We start from the raw sequence: 5817 nt of genomic DNA on the forward strand, positions 1-5817 counted from the left end.
ATGATGGTGATAATGATGATGATAACTCCACTGGTAAATAGTATGGTAGTTCTAAAACATTTAGTGTCTGGTTGATTATATGATCTCTTCTTTCCAGAGTAAATGCCAGAGTTACTAAGATTTTACCCTCTAAAGGTTCTTCAAAACTAAACTTATTTGCTTCTCAGTAAAAAATTGGTAGAGATTTCCCAGGACAGATACTCTGACCTGCTAACATCTTCATTTTTTTTCATCTAGTAACAATGTTTTAAAAAATTAATTGACTCACTTATCACCACCCTCTCTTTTTGTGAGTCTGAAAATGGGTACTTTCGGTGTGTACTTTTGTTGTAAAAAAACCTCTAGCACCAAAATTCTACACTTATTGTCAGAGCTCAGCAAATTTCCTTGGAGAGTTTCCTCTTCAAATTATTTTAAATAAAACATAATTTCATCAAATAACTCAAGCATGCTAACATTTCATTGGCACTTGAAGAAAAGTTTGGATTTATCCCGAACTGTGATTTGCATAGGTCATTTCCTCAGTCACCCTAACCTTTTTGTGAAAAGCTACACACAATTAAATAAGCCGGTTCAGGCAAATGAACCGGTGAGTGCATTATAAATAGCAACCAAAATCATACTTCAGATGTTAACTGGTTTGTCCTGATTTAATAATGAATTGCATCATTTGACAAATGAGATAAGGCCTTCACCTTTAGCTTTCTGATCTAAACTTCTAATAGTTGAAATTTATTATTACCATCTGGTGTCTGGCCTTTGAGATGCCCCGGTGATGTCTGCCTCATTGCAAGTAGTCAGGGCTTGTCTGCCAAAAAAGCTCTCTGCTAAGACTCTTGATTGGCAGGCCCAGTGAGGAGGCAAAGAACCCACTGAACCATGTAGACACAGTTCAGTCTCTGTAGAAGTTTCCTCTAGTTCCAGGCAGACTCATTTTCTTAGCTTGTGTTGCAAAGAAACTATCACTATCAAAGCTGTTTTTATTTTTAATGTCAATCTTGAAGGATGTAGTTCCTACACTTTTTAAGAATATTTTGGGCCTCTTTTAAGCTATTAGGCACTGTTTACAAGATGGGCATCATTTTAATGCTTTTCATCCTCAGCTAAAATTGAGGCTGAAGCTAAGAGTGCTGTATAGCCTAGGGTTTTAACTCAATGAAGCCCACGAATCTGGCTGTTCTTTATTGTTCTTCATATTGTCCTAGGTTCTGGGAAAAGGCTAGATGAATCTTACTGCTTCCAAGAAACTTAAAATAAGGGAGGAAGGACAGAGTAGACACACATAGTGCTTGCGTACGTGCTCAGTTGCTTTAGTCGTGTCTCTTTGTGACGCCATGGACTGTAGCCTGCCAGGCTCCTCGGTCCATGGGATTCTCCAGGCAAGAATACTGTAGTGGGTTGTCATTTCCCACTCCAAAGGATCTTGCTGACCCAGAGATCAAATCGTGTCTCCTGTGTTTCCTGCAATGCAGGCAGATTCTTGACCCCCTGAGCCATCTGGGAAGCCATACAGAGAACCATAGCCAGTTACATAAATGAACGTGAAAGAGCTAAGCACGATGGTACATATTTTCAGGGGAATCAGTTATTTGGTACATACACAAGAACATTTAAGAAGGTAAAATTTAGGAAAACAATTAGAAATGAAATGCAAATAGCAAGATAGCTAGTGTCTCTAGAGTTGAAAATTTGGTTTGAGTAAAAGCGTCTGCCCGCAATGCAGGAGACCTGGGTTCGATCCCTGGGTCAGGGAGATTTCCCTGGAGAAGGAAATGGCAACCCACTCCAGTATTCTTGCTTGGAGAATCCCATGGACGGAGGAACCTGATGGGCTACAGTCCATGGGGTCGCAAAGAGTCGGACACGACTGAGTGACTTCACTTTCACTTTCACTTTCACTATCTATCTTAGTAGGTTTGACTAGTGTGGAAATGCCAAGCCTGGGAAAAACAGGAGTTTCCAATACTAGTGTCTGCAGCATTCATTACTAGATGGATCCAAAAGATAATTGATATTAAGTCTTAGTTGGTCTGTGTGGAGGCTGAGATGGAAGGAAGTTAAGTAGTCTTCCCATGATCACCCAGTCATCAGGTAAGAGCAGAGATTCAAGTCCAGGGCTAAGGGCTCTAAAGTTATGCCCCAGACTCCTCACACATGCATTTAGTAACCACACCCCACCTTTGGTTGGGTGTACAGAGATGTACAGAGATGACTGTACATTTGAGAGTGAAAGAAGCTATGAATAAATAAGTCTTGGTGAGTGGCATGAACCAAGACAGTCCAGGGTCAACTGGGAGGTTTGGTCACCTTCTCTCTTCTCCCCACTCCAGTCATCTACCAGACACCCAGTGTTTCTGGCCAGGTGCTGAGTTCTCGGTCTAAATTGATTGAAGTCTTACAATTCTAGGAAGTCTTCCATTTTCAGTGAGCCCTCAGAGAAACAGTTTCAATCAAATAAACCACTGACAGTGGAATTTCAAGTAGTCAGGCACCAGATAATGCAAACTATTTCAAAACAACAGTATTTTCCTGATATCTGTCAGCTCACATCTTTCCTATGATACTCAGCCAGCTCAATGTTTAAGCACTATTGATCAGCTGAATACTACATGTACTGATGGAATTCACAGGTAAAAACTGTAAATTAACAAGGTAGAAATGAAAGGTGTTCTGCCCAATATCCTTAGATAGATAGTGAAGTTGCTCAGTCATGTCCGACTTTTTGCGACCCCGTGGACAGTAGCCAACCAGGCTCCTCCATCCATGGGATTTTCCAGGCAAGAATACTGGAGTTGGTTGCCATTTCCTTCTCCAGGGGATCTTCCCGACCCAGGGATTGAACCTGGGTCTTCCGCATTGTAGGCAGACGCTTTACCATCTGAGCCACCAGGGAAGTCACCCAAGATCCTTAGCACTAGCCAAAGCTTAGATTTTCATATCTAGTTCAGAGCTCATCAACAAAAGGAAAAATCTGGAAATTTGGAGAGCATTCAAAAGAGACTGAAGACTAAAACAAAATTATACATATGTTTAAATGTTTGTGTTGTGTGTGTTTAGTTGCTCAGTTGTGTCTGACTCTTTGCAACCCCATGGGCTGTAGCCCACAAGACTCCTTCTGTACCTGGAATTTTCCAGGGGAAAAAAAACTGTAGCAGGTTGCCATATCCTAATCCATGGGATCAAAGCTACTAAAATGTAATGTGTTTAAATAAAATGGCATATGTCCCCAACTCAGCCAAGTTCACAGGTGTCCAATAGCAGAGAGGCACAGACTATCAAACGCCTGGGTACTACTTGTATAGAATTTAAGTTAAAACTCATTTTCATCCCAAGAATGTATGACATCTAAATTAATATTTTACCTGTTTTGCTTTTATTTTAGGTTTTTGGCAATTTTCAATTTCACTTTTATTTGCAAAAAAAAAGAGAAGTCTACAAGGGAAATTAGTGGAAAAAAGGCAAAGAAGGGAGGGGATAAAATAAATACTGAAGGAGGAAATGGGAATAGGGAAAAACACCAACACATAGAAACTTAAAAATACTCCAGTTAGGCTCAGGGAACCAGCACCCCTGGTAGCAAGTGTTATTAAACATCGGAACGGGTTGCTAAGGGAGGTGAGGGAATCTCCCTTTCCCAGAAGTCTTTAAAAATAGGATCACATCTGGTGGGAATGGAATAATGGTGGTACTGCCTGACTGCACAGCTTCTCAGGCAAACCCAGAGGCTGGTAATTCTACCATTTCTATTTCTGATTGTTGAGAAGTAACAAATAACTTCAGTCCACCTACCATACTGGGACTTACAATGTCTATCATTTTAATTGTGTTACAAAATTGTTTTCACTGGGTTTTGCCATGCAAAACTAGATAAGTAAATTATTCAGTGTATAGTTGAATTGGGCTTCCCTGAGAGCTCAGCAGGTAAAGAATCTGCTCACAATGCAGGAGACACAGGAGATTCAGGTTTGATCTCTGGATAAGGAAGATCCACTGGAGAAGGAAATGGAAACCTACTCCAGTATCCTTGCCTGAAAAATCCCATGTACAGAGGAGCCTGGCAGGCTGCAGTCCAAAGGGTTGCCAAGAGTCGGACACAACAGAACACACAAACATGCACATAACATGTAGTTGAATCTATAGCAAAGGCTCAAACCTTACTTACTTATTTGTAATATTTTCCCAAAACACTACGAAACCAGAAAGGTACTGAGTTTATGTCCTCACAAAGAAGTCAGGGATAAGACAATGTACAGAATCCTGTATTAAATTTTTAATTTTAACTGAGTAGTACTGGGGGGTGGGTGAAGTTGTAGGAGGGCTGGATTGAATAAACCTAATTAGAATTTCAGTCTTTCAGGCCAGTGTTTCAAGAAGTGAAAGGATATTTGTTCCTTGGAGAGAGTGTGGGTTGGGATCTGATATATCTGCAGTGCCCCTTTCATCTCTGATATTTTGCTTTACACAGAGCTACCAGATTATGTGCCCTGTTGCATTTAGTTGCACATATATTTGTTATGCTCCTACTTTTTATCAGGCACTGTGCCAGGAATACAAGGAGAAACAGATCACAGCCCATGACCTTGAATAACACAGTCTAAAAACAGCAGTTGAGCCCAGGTGTGGTGGGGAGTTCTGCTAGTGTAAGTTTGGATCTGCATTTTAAGACAAAGAACCCATAATTACAAATGCAAAATTAAGAATGAAAGTGAACATTTATTTCATCGAGAAAAGAAGCCACAACAAATTACAAGTCTTAAAATTCCAAGAAATTCCAGAACCATCACAAAATCTAGGGGAAAAAACTGTTTTTAATTAACTGTGCGATTCATATCTGTAATTCTATTTGTCCTTCATCTTGGTTGCATATTGTTGACCACAATGAGAATTTTGTTATATCATTTCCCATCAAAATAATAAAAATGATAGTTCTTCTGGTATGCATTCCTCTAATAATCTTGATCAAAATTTATTTTCTTTCTGGTTCACAACTTAGTCATAATTAAAAGTAAATTTTCAGAATTGTTGTCAAGTAGAGAAAAATCTCACTCAAGTTTCCTTCTTACATAAACTGTAAGAGCTGTAAGATTTCAAGGCACTGCAAGTTTTCCTATAAATGAATAATTTTAAATACTCTTTCAGTTGATGATACTTGTGAATCAGCTAGTCATTGGTGTCCTTTTTGTAATGGTATATTGTAATTTTGATTTTGACTCCATCAATGCCAGTATTATGTGTTTAATTTGAAAGACATTTAAATATTTTTCCAATGAGTTTGAGTGATTCACTCCTCTTCAGTCATTAGATTTTCAAAGAATAAAGAGCTTGTTTAAACCTGTCTCTTCTTAAAGAATTATTACTCTTTTTATTATCTGAAACTGTTTTTGTTATAATTTACTTCTTGATGACAAAAGAATTTGTATTGATTTTATTACTCAGTTTTATTTTATAGTCCATTAATTTTCATCTGGATTTTTTTCTCGGAGCTTTCATAAATTAATTCATAGGTGACAAAAGAAGTACTCTTCCTGGATGTCCATATCAAAAGTCATTGATTTCTCAGATTTTTTTAGTTGAAAATTTCCAAAATGTCTATCAAATTTCAGGTAGAATGAAGTATTTATGCTTTTTCATCTGTTTGAATAAACTTTTTGCACCTTGTTTGTATTTATATTTCTCTTCAAGACTTTTGAAATTTTATTTTAGTGTTGTTATATTGTAATGAGCCACACTGCAAGACTTGAGCAGTTTTTCTATGAGCAAACAGTCTTGTTACTCTTAGACTTTTGAAATAAATATTCTTTTGCATTTTTTAAAAAA

General features: G+C 38.1%; 1 non-coding gene across 1 annotated transcript; it reads right to left on the reverse strand.

Annotated features, from left to right (window-relative positions):
* Nucleotides 1–2821: 2821 nt before the first annotated feature.
* TRNAC-ACA (transfer RNA cysteine (anticodon ACA)) lies at nucleotides 2822–2893 on the reverse strand. Its single transcript has one exon. It is a non-coding gene; the product is annotated as a tRNA-Cys (tRNA).
* Nucleotides 2894–5817: the final 2924 nt, after the last annotated feature.

The sequence above is a fragment of the Ovis canadensis genome, chromosome 8 (assembly GCF_042477335.2).
Source record: "Ovis canadensis isolate MfBH-ARS-UI-01 breed Bighorn chromosome 8, ARS-UI_OviCan_v2, whole genome shotgun sequence".
Lineage (NCBI taxonomy): Eukaryota > Metazoa > Chordata > Mammalia > Artiodactyla > Bovidae > Ovis > Ovis canadensis.